Below are 17,882 nucleotides of genomic sequence, written 5' to 3'. Positions count from 1 at the left end.
AAGGAACCCTCGATTTATCACCCCGTGTCAATTCATAGAGACAAGAAGCTGTGAGCTTTAGGGTTTGAGCTAGCGATGAAATTTTCAGGTTTCTACCTAAAACAGTAGCTGCTGTAGACTTTTCTTTTCTCCAGCTATAAAAATCTCTGTAATTTGTTTTAATACATTTTGCCACAAAACTCGTGGATTACAGTAAACAGAACAAATAAAAATGCTTTTCAAGTGCTCTTATATATTGGTGATGTTTGACCAAGTATTAGAGCTTCACGTTTGTGGATTTTTAGATCATAATAATTATAAGAATTTATAATTTGATATCCATTTGATATGTGATGAGTGGGGTTTAAGCTTTAAAATTTTTATCCCCCAAATATCCCGTTTCACATGAAAATGGATTGGTAATTACGTTGTTTTACCACGTGTGACAACATTTTTAAATAATCTCTTATAGCCAAAGAACATGAGTAAATAATCATGCAGTAAATCACATTTATTGAGTAAAGCCCTTTCTTCGCCTTCTCTCTACCCCCACCCAGTCCAGTAACTCTGAAGTGTACTGTTTGTTCTTTCTGCGATTGAGCGGGCCAGCTGAATGATGCTCTTCCCAAGATGCCCATCTCTGCGGGGTTGTCCTTGTCCGGACATCACATCAGGGTCTGTTCAGTAAGGTCAAACAAACAGGTCAACACTCCTTTTATATCTTTTCTTTGGCAGCCTGTAGCCTTTCCCAATGGCACTGAATAGGTCAATCTGAGTAGGCAAAGTCCCCTAAGTGGTTTATTTTATTTCTCAGGGTAATTTTACTTAATTATTTCAGAATAATTTTAAAAAATAATTTAGCTTATTTTTAGGAAATTTTACCTTTAAAAGTTTTTACCTTCTGGATTCTCAGAATAATTTTATTATTCTCAGAACAATTTACTTCCAAGGATAATTTTTAAATTCTATCATATTAGCAATTATTGGCTTAAGAATTGATTGCATACATTCAGAAAAGATAGAGGGATTTTTATTCAGTTTGTGGTAACTCTGTTCTCTTAAGCCTATAGTTATAAATGAAATGAATTGTGAGATTCCGGTTCAGTCTGGATTAGGATTTTTGAGGTTGAGCTATACTCAGACACCAGGTTAATTAAATAAAAAATTGAGACTGCTCCTTCTCAAAATTTATTTGGTCTTTGCTGGCATCAAATCGATAATTTTGAGTATAATAACTACAGTGTATTAATAATAATTTCTGTAAATGTATTCATAACTCATAACGTTCCTCTGTAATTTTCAAAAAAATGTCGCTATGCCAGGGTCAGCTAAAAAGTTCTATTTTAAATAAGGCTCTCTCCTCGTTATCACAGAGGACAGCACTGTGGGAATACCAGCCTGTGTTCCCTGCACCCCCCTTTCAGATCACCTAATCGGGTAGCTACAACAAAAAGACATTTCACTATGTTCCGAGTCAAAGAATGCCAGCTTTTTTTGTCTTTTTTTTTAAAGTATTTTAAAAAAAACAGATACATACTTATTACAGAAAATTGGGGAGAAACGCACACACCCCAATGGAATAAAGAAAAATAATCACCTAGAAATAATCATGATAACATTCTAGTGTATTTTCTTCCTATATTTGCCTTTTTATGTGGGTATAATCATACTCTAGGTAGACTTTAGGTTTTTCTTTTCTCATTAATAGTTGTGAGAAATTTTTTCAGGTTATTTAAACTCTATGAAAACATTTTAATTGGCTATAGTAGTTACTCACTAATATTCTTTTTATAGAATCTTTAGATTACTTTTCATTTTTAATGTTGTAAATAACACTCCCAAACTTCTTTGGGCACAAGAATTTTGTGTGAAAGAAGGAACTCCAAATGCAAAATTATAAATCACTAGAATTTCACTTGGCCTCTGTCTATAACATGATAGAGTCAGAGAACTGAATAAAAATATTTAAAAAGCAAAATTTCTCATATATTATCAGATTTCCCTGTATAAAGTTTATATTCAATTTATAATCCATCTAATATTAGGTATTTATCTTTTTAAAACCATTCTTATCAGCAGTTTTTGATGACTAAAAATATATTTTTTCTTTCCTTTTTTTTATACAGTTAGGTTTCATTTTGTTTTATTTTGCAATTAGGCTTCTTTTGTTTTATTTGGAAATTTTTTAAGTCTATGGCCATGCTACCCTGAACAAGCCCGATCCCATCTGATCTCGGAAGCTAAGTAGGGTCAGGCCTGGTTAGTACTTGGATGGGAGACCACCTAAGAATACCAGGTGCTGTAGGCATTAAAAATAAAAAAATAAGGGATTGTAAATTGACAAGGTTCTTGCAATCTGTGAGGTCAACCAAGGGTTGCCTCACCTAAGATACACACACACACACACACACACACACACACGTATATGTGTGTGTGTGTATACAAATATATTCATATATTTGTAGACATATATATGAATATATATATATGTGTGCGTGTGTATGAATTTGAACATTTTCAAATCTGTAGCTAAGAGGCAACATTTTGTCATATTTGCCCCATCTCTCCCTTGTTCTGCACGTGCGCACGTGCACACACACACACACACACATACACATACATATGCATTTGTAATATATATGTACATGAACATTTGTATACATATTTTATTATGGCAAATGTGTGATATTCCTATGATCTAATGTTCAGGCCATAATCAAGTTTTCCCAAATTTTCTAATAATGTCTCTTATAATTTTTAACTTTTATCTCTTGATCCAAGTTACAGTCAAAATCATGTATTGCGTTTAGTTATCATAGCTCTTTAGTCTCCTTTAATCTAGAACAGGTCCCCAGCCTGTTTTAGTTTTTCATAATGTTAACAATTTTTGAGGAGTCGAGACCCCCAGTTGTTTTGCAACGTCCTTCAGTTGGGATGTGTCTGTCTCATTATCATGGTTATATCTACGATTCAGATTAACCATTTTTGGCAGAAGGACTACCTGGATGATGTGTTCTTAAGTACTTGAGGTCGGTTTGTTCCATTACTACTGATGTTTTGTTTAGTTAAATGGTGGCCTCAGATTTCTCCATCATAGCCTTCCTCCTTTGTAATTAATAAGTACTTCGGGTACTACTTGTGCAAGGATATCATCCAGATTTCAGTTCATGTGTTGTCAAAGCAGGCATTAGAATTACTTCGAAAAGTTTAATTAGTTCTCATTTTGTGAATAATATACTTTTCTTATTGATAGGTAAGTGTACTTTTATTATGATGATTATTCATTTCTAACATTTAGTGAGCCATTTAGTTATTAGGTACTAGGTGCTATTCTGAAATCTTCCTAACAACTCTATGAAATGCAGGTACCATTTTCCCCCTTCATCTTACAGTAGAAACTGAAGCTTAGACTCATCCTGGGTTTTACATTTTGCAAATATTTGTCCCAGCGTATTGAGCACTTTTAACATGATCTGTTTTGCTGCACCAAAACTTTACATTTTGCCATAGTAACAACTATCAATTCATTCTTTTATAGTCTCTGCTTTCGGTTTCCTGTTTAGAAGCATTAAGCATTTAATCTATTAGGAATGAGTTTTGCTCAAATGCCACCTCATCAGTAAGTAGGGTCGCCAGATTTTGCTCAAAATAAGTAGGTATGGAATACACTGAGACAAAAATATGCTTTGTTGCTTATCTGAAATTCAGCTTTAACTGGGTGTCCCGTGTTTTTTATTTGGCAACACGATCAGCGAACCTCTCCCTAACCACTCTGTCTGAAACTGCAACTCCCATCTCAGCGCCTTCTGCTTTTCTTTTCCTCCATAGCACTACGTATCCACAATCTATTTTACTTTTTTGTTTAGTGTCGGTATTCTACACCACTGGAATATGAACTCCATGAAGTCAAGCCTCTTTTCCAATTTTTAAATCGAGATTTACCTTCCATATAGCAGAGTGCATATATCATAAGTATACTGCTCAATGAATTATTTCAAAGTGAAGATACCCACATAACCACAACCCAGAAGGGCAAAGATTTTTATTCTGAATGTATATTCAACATCTAAAATAGTGCCTGACACACAGGAGGTGATTGGCAAATATTGGTTGAATGAATCGGTGATGAAACCTGTGAGAAAGATGTTCGCGTTACTTTTGTCCAAATAACTAGGCAGAGAATTTATTGGCTACTTATTGTTTGGTTGTTTTCCCGTTGAAACGCACAACTTTTAATGAACACGAATAGCATAATTTTGTAGCTCTTCCCCCACTGTTGAACACCTAAAAGGTTTGTTTGTGGGTTTTTAAATGTCTACATATGTATTTTTGATCTTACATCTTCGTGCGTTAAAAATTAGTCCGCACTTCATATTGTTTTCATAGACTCATTTTCGTAAAGAAGAAATTACTCAGTCAGAGGACATGAGCATCTCTAAGCCCCTTCTCATTTACACAGAACATTCATGGGCAGGCAGTGGACCTGTCCTGGAGAAGGCCCACAGGGGAACTGACACCATGGCCCTCTGTCTCCTGCTTTGGGGAACAGCTGGCAGAGTAGGTGGCCAGTGCGCGGGAGCTTCCTCGACGCCGTCCTCCTGAGTTGGTAGAATGACTGAGATGCTGTTTTTATACCAGCTACAAGACTTCGGGCCAGTCATTCAGCAGAGGTCATGAGGGTCGCAGAGCCCACGGCGTCGGCAGTGTGTGCCGCATGGGATGTCATCTCAGGAACTGGTCACCACAGCTCACAGCTTCCCCAGCCCCTGGTCCAGACCATTCTGGTGGATGAGCTGACTGAGGCAAGGGACCACTTGGCTTCAGCCAAGAAATAACTTGTGAAGTGATTGAGGACCAGGACGTGAGCTTATGAGGATAGAATTCTCACCTCTCCGTTGTGTCCACGGGTATGTGGGCTTATACCCCCTTTCAGACATTTGTTTGAACGGTGAGAGCATGCCCGCCCAGCTTAGGCTGCCCTCGCCTTTCCTTACGCTCGATGCATTCATTTCTGTCACCTTTGCTGGAAAAATAGATATTGCATTACCCTTTGATCACACCGGTCAGCTCTTTCCAGGATTGCCACCAACCGTAAAAAACTCCTAACAGCTCAGTAAGTGTCATTTGTGACTCTGGAGTACAGATTGTCTTGTATAAAGTACTCTGTGTGGACACTGCATTCACCATTGTCCTGCCAAGAGGGGCAGGTAGGGATTCCTTCCCCCTTCTGATGTTGTCACTTTGTCAAAAAGCAGACTCGGCCATGCATTCAGCTAATACTTATTGCTAAGGGCCTCTGCGGGAGGAGTTATTCTGAAACTTTCACTAATACTCCAGTATTAAAGAAGAGCATCCTGGAATGCTCAAGGGGGTGGGCGTGGGGGGGGGCAGAAAGGAGGGGAATTGGAATTTCTCTGCAATCTCTTCTTAAGAACAGTTATTTAAACTGTTCTTAAGATTTAAAAAATTCTATGCTATAATACGTCCATTTTATTTTAATATTAAACTGTTTTAAATGACCAGATTAATTATTTAACCTTTTCTCCTTGTCCCCCAGCAAAATCTATGCTCCGGGAATGTAAACCGTGGTTATTCGTTGGCTTGTAGTTCGTTGCAAGCACAGGGCTGTTCAGAAGCAGAAATAGCAGTGTTAGATAGTCTCTCCTGGAGAAATACCACTGGTGATGTGAAATGACTAAAACACGTTCTTTGTCTTCAAAGAACCGGTTTGGGCGTGAGCAGAGGACAGGCACGAAGGCCTGGAAACTCCGCATAGTCATTAGTTTCCAACTACAATTGCATCATAAAAGTTTGATTCAGATTTACTCCTTTTGGTAAATAATTTTTTCTGTAGTGAGACTGGTTTTGCCTGTCACTCCACTCAGTGAAAGTGGGTGTCCAGGAGAGCCGGAGACGAGTGAGACGGGAGAACCGGGTCAGCGTTTCACACGCGAATATCTGTTCTCTCAGCTCCCACGGGTGCTGGGTGTCGCTCATCGGGACCCGCGAGCGCTCGCACACGTGTGCGTTCAGTGGCGTGGCCTTCTTCCCCTGGCGTGCAAGAGAAGAGCAGTGTGTTCGGACACACTGGAGGGACGTGTCGGAGGCCACTGCGGTGCCCACGAAGGGACTTTTCAAGGGAGAATTCAACTCAACGATTTTCACCCTTCGTCTCCTGCCCGCCCTTCTCCCCGACACTGTCGCTGCTTCACAGAGCTCGGCGCTTTCCCCGAAATGAACCATGGAGAGCGGCTCAGCTCCAGGATCAGAAAGCAGGTGCCCCGAGGTCCAGCGGCCCCAGCGGGAGGCCCGGCCCACCCCCGGCGCACACTCCCCCCGCCGCGCCTCTCTGCTCATACCGCGTTTATTAGGACCCTTTAAATCATGAAGCAGCCAGACTTTATTTTTTTTAAAGAATCCAAACAGCATTTAGTTCACACTTGCAGAGAGCCGAGCGCGAGGTCCGCCCCTGCTCTTTTTGGCAGCAGCTGTGGATTCCGGCTGCGTCTCTGGTTTGAGTTAGAGGAAGACGACGGCCCGACAGGCGCGTGTTTCGCTCCGTGTCTGGGACTTTCCGGCTGCTTTCAGGTAGCTGCTTCCTAATGCAGCTCAAAAGAGCGTGTGTGTGGGGAGGGACTGCAGGGGGAGGCGACCGGCTGCGAGCCCGGCGTTCCCCCCAGCCCTCCGAGGAGGATTCTCACCCTCGCCGCAGCCGCTTTAATAAAATGTGGCATGTTGCCTGGCAACCTGAGCATCATGGGGCTTTTTTCTACCTTCTTCACCAAAAAGCCCTCTATCAGCTCTTGGGTGACCACTCAGGGTGGAGCCGGAGACAGACGTGGCTCTGCCAGCCAACTTTCTGCTTTAATTTCCATGCCTCTGCCTGCATTTTAATACTTGCTGTTGTTTCCGTTCTCATTTGTATATCACTTAAAGGCAAGCGCCCAAATCAAGAAGGGGATTCCTTACTGAAAGCCTGTTGTTTTTATTAGTCAAAATTATTTAATTTGTGATTCAGACCTGCGGATTATTTCACAGAGTCTGTTACATAGCAGAGTCTGTAGCCATGCACTTTTGCCACCAATTTGGTTTTGACAGAAGGATCCACTTCAAAGCCGGCCTGGCTTGTTCTTTTCCTGTTGGTGAAGGCCTCTAACCGTTGCCTTAACCTGGCTCAGAGCATGGAGCACTGACTGAGCTCACCAGAAAGCGTGAGCTTGTGGAGCTTTGCATTGGGTCCCAGGGAAGTTACTGTCACATACTCATATTTTTCTTCATTAAAATAGTAGCATAATGTGATGCAAAGATAAGTAAATTCATTCATTAAACAAACATTCGCATTCATATGCTTTAAAATGAGACTTTACTTACGTTAGAGGCATTAGATGTGGGACGTCAGAGTTGTAATTTAGAATGGTGATATTTTTCGAAGGAAAAATGAACGTAGAGATTACTTTCTAAAATCTAAGAAGGCTCCATTATTAAGCATTCTGTGTTCTGCTATACAGATACATGACTTTCCAACGTTTTTCCTAGCTCGTGTTGAATATTTTGACATTGTAGGAAACCCTTGGGTTGTTGGAGATTTTAAGAAATAATTTTATAAAATATTTTAGAGTACTTTAAAGTGTAGCAAAGTCACACTTGCTTTTGTATTATATATATATTTTTTTCCATGTAAACATTTTTAAATAGAAGACTTGACCCTTTTATCTAACCAGTTGCTCTGTGCCTTGGGTGTCCAAATAGACAAAGAGATCTAAATTGATTGCCCCTTAGGATGTGGAAAACAAGATGAATATTTAGAATGAGTTAGAGATATGCTGAACAACAGTCACTTTCACTTTTTAAAGAAACCTTCCTTATTCTCCTGCTGGCAAAGAGTTTCACAGGTCCTTCAAATGTGCAGGATTGGTGAAAAACCCGTTACTGCTCTGCATTTTGGGAATTGCCACCTTCTAAAAGCCCTGACTCCTCAAATGGGAAAAGCTGCTTTCCCCACCCCCTTGCTCACCTCGCCCTCACCCTCTCCCGCTCAGTTCTTTCGTTCTCCTGCTCTCCTGTGTATATATGAGTTTGACACAGAGAGAAATGTCACTAACTTTGCTTAACCTGCTTTTGGCAGCTTAACGTGCTCACTTCAGACCTCAGCACCGCCTGCGGGTCTGACCACTGCCGTTGGCAGCAGGGCCTTCCCGTAATAGGGAAACAAGCTTAGGGGCAAAAAATAAAAATTAAAAGGTGGAATTGTTTTCCTAAAATCACGAAGTCTATAAGGATGTAATTCGGTAATTTAAGAGGATAAAAATACTACAAGCGTAGAATGAACATGTTAAATGCCAAGGTGGGACTTTAAAATAAAAAATAATTCTTGTTCAGTTTCGCGCTGCCCTTTTGGGGCGTTTAATAATCCTTCGGGTTTAAGCGTTGGGGCTACAGCCGGATCCCACCAGTGAAACGATCGGTCGTTGGGCACATCATCTCAGCACAGGCAGAGAGTAAAATTGATGTGAAAAGTAAAACTAATTTCATCATTCTTTGTTTAGATGGAACCTTGGAAAAGTGATTTCTTTCTGTGGACTTCTTTTATAAAGTCAAACATTGCCAGTTACAAGAACTACATTTCGTTGTCCCAAGGCAGCCTGTAGTCTGAGGAGCAGTTTTCATTCCTTCGGTAGTTACCCCGTTTATCCTGCACAAAGGGCAGACGCAGTGCCAGTGAGGGCTCCGGGGAGGCACCGAAGCAGCTGGCCTGAGTGTTAGACGAGGTTGCACTGGCATTTTTTCAAACTTTTTCGGTGGCGGCAGATCATTATGTGGGGGTGTCCTGAAGACACTGCGGAGGACGGTCAATGTTTGATGCAGATTTCAGAATGTTCCCCATCTGTGGATGGACCGCAGGGGCGGGCACGGGGCAGAGCTGAAAGGCAGGACAAGGAAGACGGCTGTCCTTCACAGGGTAGCACCACGGCACTGTCACGAGAGCCCTGTCCGGCCCCAGACGGGGGTGTGCAAGGGCCAGCTGAAGGGAACCTCAGGCCGAGTTGTCCCGTCTACATGGGATTGATCCATCCTTACGAGGTTGGGAGAGGCCACTTTTGGGGACTGATACCCTCCCTCCCAGGGGTAATGACTCACCTTGCAAGAGAGAGAGCTCAGCCCTGCCTGGCCGATAAGGGCCTGTCATTCTCATTCTCTCTCCAGGTCCCCTCCTTTCCTTGAGGCTTTCACTCGATTAATAAAACTGAGTCAGAAGGTGTAAGTGAATTCTTTTATCAAATGAAACCCACATCAAAACATCCACAGAGAGACATTTAATCAAAGTGTGTGTGTCTTACAGCACAGCATCTTCCATTTCTGGTTGGCTTTTAAACAAACAGATTTTAAGCCTTTCAACTACTGAAACCTTTAAATCCGAAAATGTGCTGCTGTCAGGCTTTCTGCAAGCCTGGTTATGGGAAGTGGAGAGAAGATGGAACACTCATGTTTTTATTACAATAACGTTAATGTTGTGACGGACTTAACGCTTCATAAACAGCTCCGTAAGCTGCCAGGGTTAAGTAGTCTGAAAGTATTGTCTTGGCGTATGCGATGTACGTTTATATTTGGTGTGTGCGTTTGTGTCTGACATCTGAAGCTTTGCTAACGAGAACGAGTCCAGGTGAAAGAACCCTGCTTAATTCTGACCGTAGACCCAGCCCCTGTCTGCAGCGGGCAGCTCAGTTACACTCGGGCTCCGGATGGTGAATCGGGTTGTGCCCTAAAAGTTCTTTTGTTGATTAACCTTTTGGAACACAAAGCGCATTGTCCCCTAGAAATGTCATTTTGAATGGTGGGTGTCAGCGAGCTATGGCATGTTTCAAACTTCGAGTCAGGACCCATTAGTGGGTCCAGGAAATCAAGGCTGGTGTAAGAAAAAAAAATAAAAAAGGAGGAAGAAACAGAACAGAAAATATCAGAGTGGGTTGCTTGTAGTACAGGTGGGTATTGTTTGGTGTTACTGTGCAATTTAAAACCTGTTGCGCACTATGCTGCCAGTGGACCCTGAAAAGCACCCATGTGGGGTGGGGGTAAGTCGTGTCAGTGATGAATTAAATCTGGCCATTTACCACTGTCAAGCATTGTGACATCGGGCAACTGACTTAACCTGTCCGGGGCTCCGTTTGTCCAAATCTGATTTCAAAACAAGGCTGTTTTGTATATAGGTATGGTTAGAGATGAAAAAGGATATGTTAAGATTAATATATTAGGACATTATAGAATATAGGATACTACATTAGGACTAGGGCCAATACAACCTGATCCATGGTAACCTCTCTATATATACCATAGTCATTATTTATTCGTACTCCTTTGTGATATGTATATAAGCAGACTTTAAAGATATTGTTATAAAGTAGGATGACTAAAACATGTATTATTTAGTCTTCCCTGGAGAAGAATTTATTCAGTGTTCTTGACATTTAGGAGCTGCTGTTTTACACAGTCTAGGAGATCTTTGATTTTACTTTAAATTATTCCTGTATAGTTGAGACATCAATCTTAATTTTCTCCCATGAAGTGTGAAGAATGTTGTAAATTGCTTAGGTCTTTCAGCTGTCTGTCAAGTTCATCAAGGCTGTTAAGTATGGAATTGCTTTCCAACTCCTATTTTAAGTTGTATTTTTGCCTTAAAAAAGGTCTCTCTGTCTCTGTCTCTGTCTCTTAATTCTCAATTCTAAAATATTTAGAACTCCATCTGCTCCTGTGCGACTGTATTATAAAATTCCTTCTTACTTTCTGCACATCACTACCCTGTCTTTTAAGGAGCTATGTTAGCGCTTGTGAAAAGCCTTTTGTTGTTGTTGTTTGACTTGGGTTTAGAACAGCTGCTTTGTCGGCAGCTTTGACGGGTAGGTTAAAATCGTTGTCAAAACCATAGTCAGGGAGATTGGGACTCAAACCCAGCTCTGCCAATTAGTTATTTTGGCCCTCGGCAGGTTACTCAACCTCTCTCAGACTGTTTTACGTGTCTGTAAAAATAGAACCGCCGCCCACCTTGTGGGGCTATTTCTGAAGAGAAAAGGAGCATGGGCAGATGGGCAGCTGTCAACAGAAAGGCCACTGTCTCTGGCAGGGTCCTCACCGTGCCTGGCCCGTGAGCTTGTCCCTCTCTCGGTTTGCCCAGTCTCCTCCAGCCCCGGGAACAGCCAATTCCCGGGTGTGGCCGCCTACCCCCAGATTCACAGAGCCCTGCTCCCACACCCCCTTCCTCAGGAGTTGTTCCCGTGCAGGCTCTCGGGGCTCCACTTCGTCTCCAGGGCCTTGTGCTGCCCCTCTCCCCTGGGCCCACCCAGTGACTTCTTTCCAACTGCACGAAAACCTGCTGAATCCCTCCCACCTTTTCAGAAGAACTCCCAAGACCCTAGCCTGCCTTTGCCCCTGGCTGTTTTTTCCCTCTTACAAATCCAGATGTTCATCCCACTTCGGGGCGCCCCCTCACTCTCCAGCTGTGACATGCGCATGGCCCTGAGCTCACTCTTACTGAGGTGGCCCAGTGTTCTCCGTGGCATAGTGCCACCGGACCCTCTCCTCTTGCCTGGGCACTGAGTGCAGTGCCCACCGTTCTTCCTCCTCGATCTCCCTGGCACCGTCTTTTCTAGCCTAGCCCTCCTCCCCGTCAGCCCGCAGCGTCGCAGGCTCCCAGGCCCGCTCTTCCCCGTCCACGTGATGGGTAATTGCTGGCGTTCTTCAGACTCCGGTAGGACCTCTTACTCTGCGCCTCCTCCGACCTTCCGCCTTGCACCACCGCGCTCTCGTGGAAAGCGCCCATCACATCACGTCCTCCTCCTGACTGACAGCCCGTGGGGGCTCTTGCTGCACTCAGCGTGGCCCAGAGCCCCGGGGCTGCGTCCCTGCCCCCCGCTTCCCCGTGGGCTCCTCTCCACCCCACCTTCAGGGCTCCACCATTGAGGTCTTCTTCCAGTTCCTCAGTCGCTCAGATGGGCCTGTCATGTCCCCTCTGCCCGGAGCACAGTTCCCCACTGCCGGCCCTCCGAACACTGTCCACACTCCCAACGTGCACGTCTCAGGAAAGGCCCGAATGTCGTTTCCTTAGGGCAGCGGCCCCCGCGTCCCGGGCTCCATCAGCGCGCTTCTGCGTTCTGGCTCTCGGCAGCGTGCGGGGCTCTGTGCGCTGCCCCCTCCCTCCCTGGGGAACCGCGGCCTGTGTCTCTCTCTGATTCACAGCGCCAGGTGCCTGGTCTTAGGAGATGGTTTGTTCACGAATGAATGGATAGATGCATAAATGAACAGATGAGAGTATAATATATCAGTGTCTGTATTTATAAGCAGTATTTATAAGCAAGTGGATGGATGAATAAAATGAACAAGGGAGAATGAAATACATTTGTAAAGCAGTTAGCGTAGTCCTTGATATATAGAGTAAGTACTCAGTAAATGACAGCGTTATTTATTTTTAATCAACTTTTCAGGTAGTGACCATGAAAAGAAAAAGAAGAAACCACCACCAGGCTGGTTAATGGCACCAGTGCTCCTTAGTGACGTCATTTATTGAATGCCAAGGCAGTTGTCATAGGCCACGGGAACTTGGAACTTAAAGAGCAGCCTCTTCCCCTCGCACTCAACCTTTTAATATCTGGCACTATGGCCTCTCCTTCTCTCCGACCCTTCCCCATGCCAAAATGATCATTTCTCACCATGATTCTTGCCTACCTGGTGCTCTCCACCAAACTGTTCCTTTCTTTTTCTTTTCCCGTAGATGGTGGGCGTCTTCAGGGTTGGGGAATGTCTTCCCTTCTGCCAAACCCCAAGACCTGAGTGAACGAGGTGACTGTTCCAAAAGCGTTGTCAAGAGACTTAGTGAAAATTGACTCATTTTGGTCTCAGTACAGTTTTGAAAAATTACAGTTCAGACTTCTTGATTTTGTACTTGTCGCGTAGGGTTGATATATGGCTTTCCATGTCTTCATTTTATTTCCACATCTTTTGCACAGGCGATTTTGCTAGACCGCGTCCAAATTCCAAATGATAGCGGTAGTGCATGAGCCGTTTCAGACTTGGGGATGTCGGGGCCCCTCGCCTCCGGCACACCAAGGCGAGATGCATTACAACTCGCTGAACCTGTATCGCCGTAGGGGCCGTGTATTGCCTTGGGCACAGTTCCCTTCATCAGCAGTATGTTTCAGGATTGGACAGCAGTAGCCTCATTAATTAGGCACCTATTATGTGCCAGGCCCTGTGCTAGAAGCTTTGCACACACACTCTCTGCTCGTCCTGACTGCCTTATGCGATAGGTGCGTTCGTTTTATGGGTAACAGAACAGAGGCGCAGGGGGGCAGACGCCTTGCCTCAGGCAAGTTAAGATTGGGGCAGGATTTGAACTCAGGCCCTTTGTGGCCTCGGAGCCTGTGGTTTTCCCATTCGACTTCGTCGCCTCCCTTTTTCGTACCGTAGGCTTCAAGTAAACATTTTCATGTCTGCGCGTCAGCCTCTGTCCAGTTCATAAAGTGTTTTCTTCGCTGCTTCTTTGGCCTTAATTAGAAAGCTCTGAGGTGAAGAGAGTTGAGGGACGGTGACCAAATGAGTGCCTGTCTTTTTTTTTTTTAACCGAGGGGGATGAAGTGGAGAGGACGTGGAGGCGCGGGCATGCCTCGGAGTTGGCGGAACCAGGACCGCACCCTCGTCCTGCTCTGCTGCTCCTCGCCGGGCGCCTCTCGATTTTTCTCTCAGCCTCGGCAGTAAGCGGGGGCGACAACGCCGACCGTCCCCGCGGTAGGGGGCCAGCGAGGGGGTGCGTGGAAGGTGCCCGGAGACGCGCGGCGCTCTTGCCGTCATGCCCTGCTGGTCGCACCTTTGCAGCGCGCCCCCCTGAGCCTGCTTCCTTTTCCTTGGCTCGTTTCCTTTCCCGAGGCCTGTTCCTGCGCCGTTTCCATCTGTCGTTCCCTTTACGGGGCTTGGATCCCTTTCGTCGCCTTAGATTGTCACTCTCTCAGGCTCAGTACTTTAAAAACTAATTGCTGTTTGTAGGAGAAGTCCCCACCGTGTGAAGGAAGAGTAAGGGCAGGGAGTCGCACACTGCGATCCTCTCCTGTGTCTGAGGCAAGTGCATCAGCCTCATGGCCGGGAGGCTCAGGTGTGACCCCGTGCAGGGACCGTTGCTGAACAAGGGAACCCACTCTGAGAATCAGAGCTACCTCCTCTTGTTGCCATTCCTGGGCTCTTCATCCACGAGGTCAGGCTTCCACATGGGATTTTTAACTGTAAATCTGTGAAAATGTACCTCGGTTCTGGCTTTTTTCTCTTCAGCTGAGGCAGGCTGCCAACAGGTAAAAAAGCTGTGTTTCTTCCCTTTTTTCCTTCCATAATCTTGGATTAAGTACCGTGGTAGAACCCAGGTGCCACAGATATGGTTAAGGATGGCCCCCTCCTCAGGGAGCATCTGGCCCTGTGGCGTCAGCGTGGGGAAAAGAGTAAGAGCCGAGGAGAGAGAGCCAGACAGGGACAGGTGGTTACTGAGGACCCCGGATGGTACCCAGCAAGTTGGGACTTTATCTTGGAGACTCCGAAGGGTCCTACAGAAGAGAACGGGTGATGTCAGTAGGGAAAGGATGGACAGCAAAGGGTGGAACAGAAGGTCTCATTTTCTGGGCCGGCCCGCCCACCTCTGACTGTCTGGGTACCCCGAGAATGGCCGTGTTTCATCATGCTCCGTTAGGTCACCAGTTCCTGCGTGCACCTCAGGGGCTGCTGAGACCCTTGGATGGGTTGCGGGGAAGTACATCCCCGACCAGTTTTTGAACACAGGAAGATGTTCATAGTGACCATTACGGTTGGGTGGCTTAGTTTTGTTTGGTTTGGCTTTCACTCCTTTCTTTACAGATTTTAAAGTTTGCTTTTCCACAGAATCCGAGATAAAACCCTCCATTCTCTATCCGATAAAAGTGGAAAAGCAGTCCCTCTGTGGGAAACCAAAATCTGGTCAAAATTAGATGGAATATGAGAAAACTTTTATATCTAGTATGTTCATATTTAAATAAACAAGCAAACACAGAATGGCATTTGGTGTCATCCTGGCATGGGGTGAAAAGCTAGAATGACAGACCGCAGCGCAGGGCCTCGGGCTGGAGGCCGTCGGGAGAGTGAGAAGGCCGTCTGAAGGAGTGTCCGAAGTCAGCGCCACTGAGCACTAAGCCCACGTTGACATACGTGAGTGGGGTTTGGTTCTACAAAGCTGGCAGAGATTGCTCCGCCACACGTCACTTCTGGTGGTGGGTTAACATACCGGGCTGTCACACAGAGATTCCCGCTGTTTACGTAAAACCCGCGTGTAGACATGGACAGGCTCCGGTCACACGCAGATGTATGTGCCGCTGTTAACTCACAGCGACACGCCTCGGGACCCTTCCAGCGCACGTGATGTCAGGAGACGAGCAGGGGCTTTGCTTTGGATCCCAGTCCAGACACTTGTGATCTTCCGGACCTTGAGCTCATCACTTCTGAGCCTCAGTTTTCTTATCTACAAAGTCAGGGTAATGCTTGCAGGATTTTCTGTGCCTGGCAGAGCAAATAGCCAATAAAGACTTCTCTTTCTTGCAAACATTAGATTGATAAAAACATAGGTAATTCCCTTAGAAATCGAGACCTCCACGTTGGTGGAGGACACGGCCTTTGCAGAAAAGGCGCGTCGCTGCCTCGGGCAGTTTCCCATGCTCCCCCACCCCGCTCCCACAGGTGCTGCAATGCATGGGTTTTAGCTAAGGACTGTACAAAGTCCTCAGCTACCTAGGGAAGGTCGGCGAAGCCCGGCATTTCAGCAGCAGGGCTCGCGTACACTGTGTGGACCGTTCAGAGGCATCTCCATAGCACCAAAGACATTAAAAATGGAAGTCACCTTTACCTGGTCTTGCAGAGACTTTCATACTTGGACAGGCTGTGTTGAGAATGGCCCTTAGTTGGACAGGGTGAACAACAGAGAACCTAAACAATGTATTTGCTTAAAATGGAATGAATATCTGTGACACCACCACTCAGCCCGAGAACTTAAATATGCTAATGAATTGTGTCTACCTGTTGTTCTTTCTCGACCCCATCCTCCTGACCCCAGACCCCCCACCCCCATTCCCAGCCGGGGCGGCCACTCTTACGACAGTCGTACTGATCGTTTTCTTGTTTTTGTTTTTGTTTTTTTTATATTCTCTCTTTACCTATTTCTCTTCACCCCCATCTCTATTGCTCCCCTCCCCCTTCCCATTTTTTCTCTCCCTCTACAAATCTAATGTTATCTTAGTGCTCGTAATTCGCCTTTGCCTGAGGTCGAGCATCTCTTTATGTAATTATTGGCATTATATGCTTCCTTTTTTGTGAAATGACTTTGTATGCTTTTCATATCTTTTCTCCATTTGTCTGCGGGTGTTTTCTTACTGATTTGTAGGTGTTTTTATGTGCTCTGGTACTCATTCTCCATCAGTTGCATGTGTTAACAAATATCTTCTCTCAGTTTGTAGATTGTCTTCACTCTCTTTAAAATGTCTTCTGATGGACAGAAGTTTTCGTTTTAACGTAGCCAAATGTATTGATCATTTTTTATGCTTTGCATTTTTCGTGTCTTCATAAATTCTTTCCTACTTCAGGCTCAGAACAATATTTACTTATATTTTCTTTTCAAGTTTTTGAAGTTTACTTTTGACATTTAAGTTCTTCCATCCATCTGGAGTTGATTTTTCAGCAAAGTCGTGAGTCAGAATCCAATTTCATTTTTTTTCCTATAGATAAACAGTTTTTCCAACTTTTCCTTTTCCACACTCTCTGTCATGGCGTCTTTGTCCAAAATCAAACTTCGACAGATGCATAAGTCTGTTTCTAGGCTCCTCTCTATCATTGATCAGTTCGTTTGTCTCTGGACCACCACACATTGTCTTAATTACTCTAACTTTACACTATGCTTGTTTGGCTAGCAAGGCAAGTCTCCCTTCCTCTCTCTTCCTCATAAATGTCGGGGCTTCCATTTAAATTTTGGGATCAACCTTCCTAATTCCACAGAATAACTGAGGTATGATTTATATACAATTAAATTACCCTCTTTGCTGTACAGTTCTTTATTTCAGCAAATGTACACACCCTCGTGACTGCAACCACACTCAAGATACAGGACAGATCCATCACTCCCAACTCCCCTCAAATTGCTGGGATTTTGCTTTTGCTAGAGTTACGTGAAATCTTTAGATAAATTTAGGGAGGACTCTACATCTTACGTTAAGGCTTCTTGTCTTTAAACGTAATGTATCGATCAACTTAGTTGGAGAGACTTAGTTTGACGATGATGGAAAGTTCTTAATTTTCATAAAACAATCTAAATATTTTAAGTAATTCTTTCAAACTAGTAAAGGAAACATTCTACAAGGTAATTGTCAGTCTAAATAAACACATAAGTGCCCACAAATACACACAGACCTGTGGCAGTATCACATTAAGAAAACAAAACCCATCTTGGTTCCAGACCAGATGGCTTGCTCACCTCCAAGACTTTTAGGCAAGCTGCTTAGCTTCCCTGATTCTGTCTCTTTATCTCCATGATGACTAGAACATCCCTTCCTTACGGGGTCGTTGTGAAGATTAAAAGCTATAATGTGTGCAGAGTGTCAAGAGACCGCAGAGGCGCAGTGAAGCCTATTATGTGGGAGGACCGCTCTCACTGCCGACAAGGAAACAGGGAGGACTCTCAGAGTGTTTGGTTCCCTAGTGGCTCTAACCAAGTGGCACGACCGAAAGATGGCCTTGAATCATTTCCCTGACAAATTTGGAAAAGGTTTGTGTTGCCAAGCAGCCGGCCACATGCTGCTTCTGACAGGCGAGCTGGAATCACTGGAGGACACAGCTGACAGCCAATTCATTTTGCTGATTCA

General features: G+C 44.5%; 1 protein-coding gene and 1 non-coding gene across 3 annotated transcripts in view; both read left to right on the top strand.

Annotated features, from left to right (window-relative positions):
- The window catches only part of PARN (poly(A)-specific ribonuclease), a 137,079-nt gene that overhangs the window by 78,750 nt on the left and 40,447 nt on the right, over nt 1-17,882 (top strand). The gene's annotated exons all lie outside the window — the stretch shown is intronic.
- On the top strand, nt 2,169-2,287 carry LOC118607169. Its single transcript, XR_004952714.1, has one exon. It is a non-coding gene; the product is annotated as a 5S ribosomal RNA (ribosomal RNA).

The sequence above is a fragment of the Rousettus aegyptiacus genome, unplaced genomic scaffold (genome assembly GCF_014176215.1).
Source record: "Rousettus aegyptiacus isolate mRouAeg1 unplaced genomic scaffold, mRouAeg1.p scaffold_m13_p_8, whole genome shotgun sequence".
Taxonomy (NCBI): Eukaryota; Metazoa; Chordata; class Mammalia; order Chiroptera; family Pteropodidae; genus Rousettus; species Rousettus aegyptiacus.
This window is presented reverse-complemented; position numbering and strand designations above follow the sequence as displayed.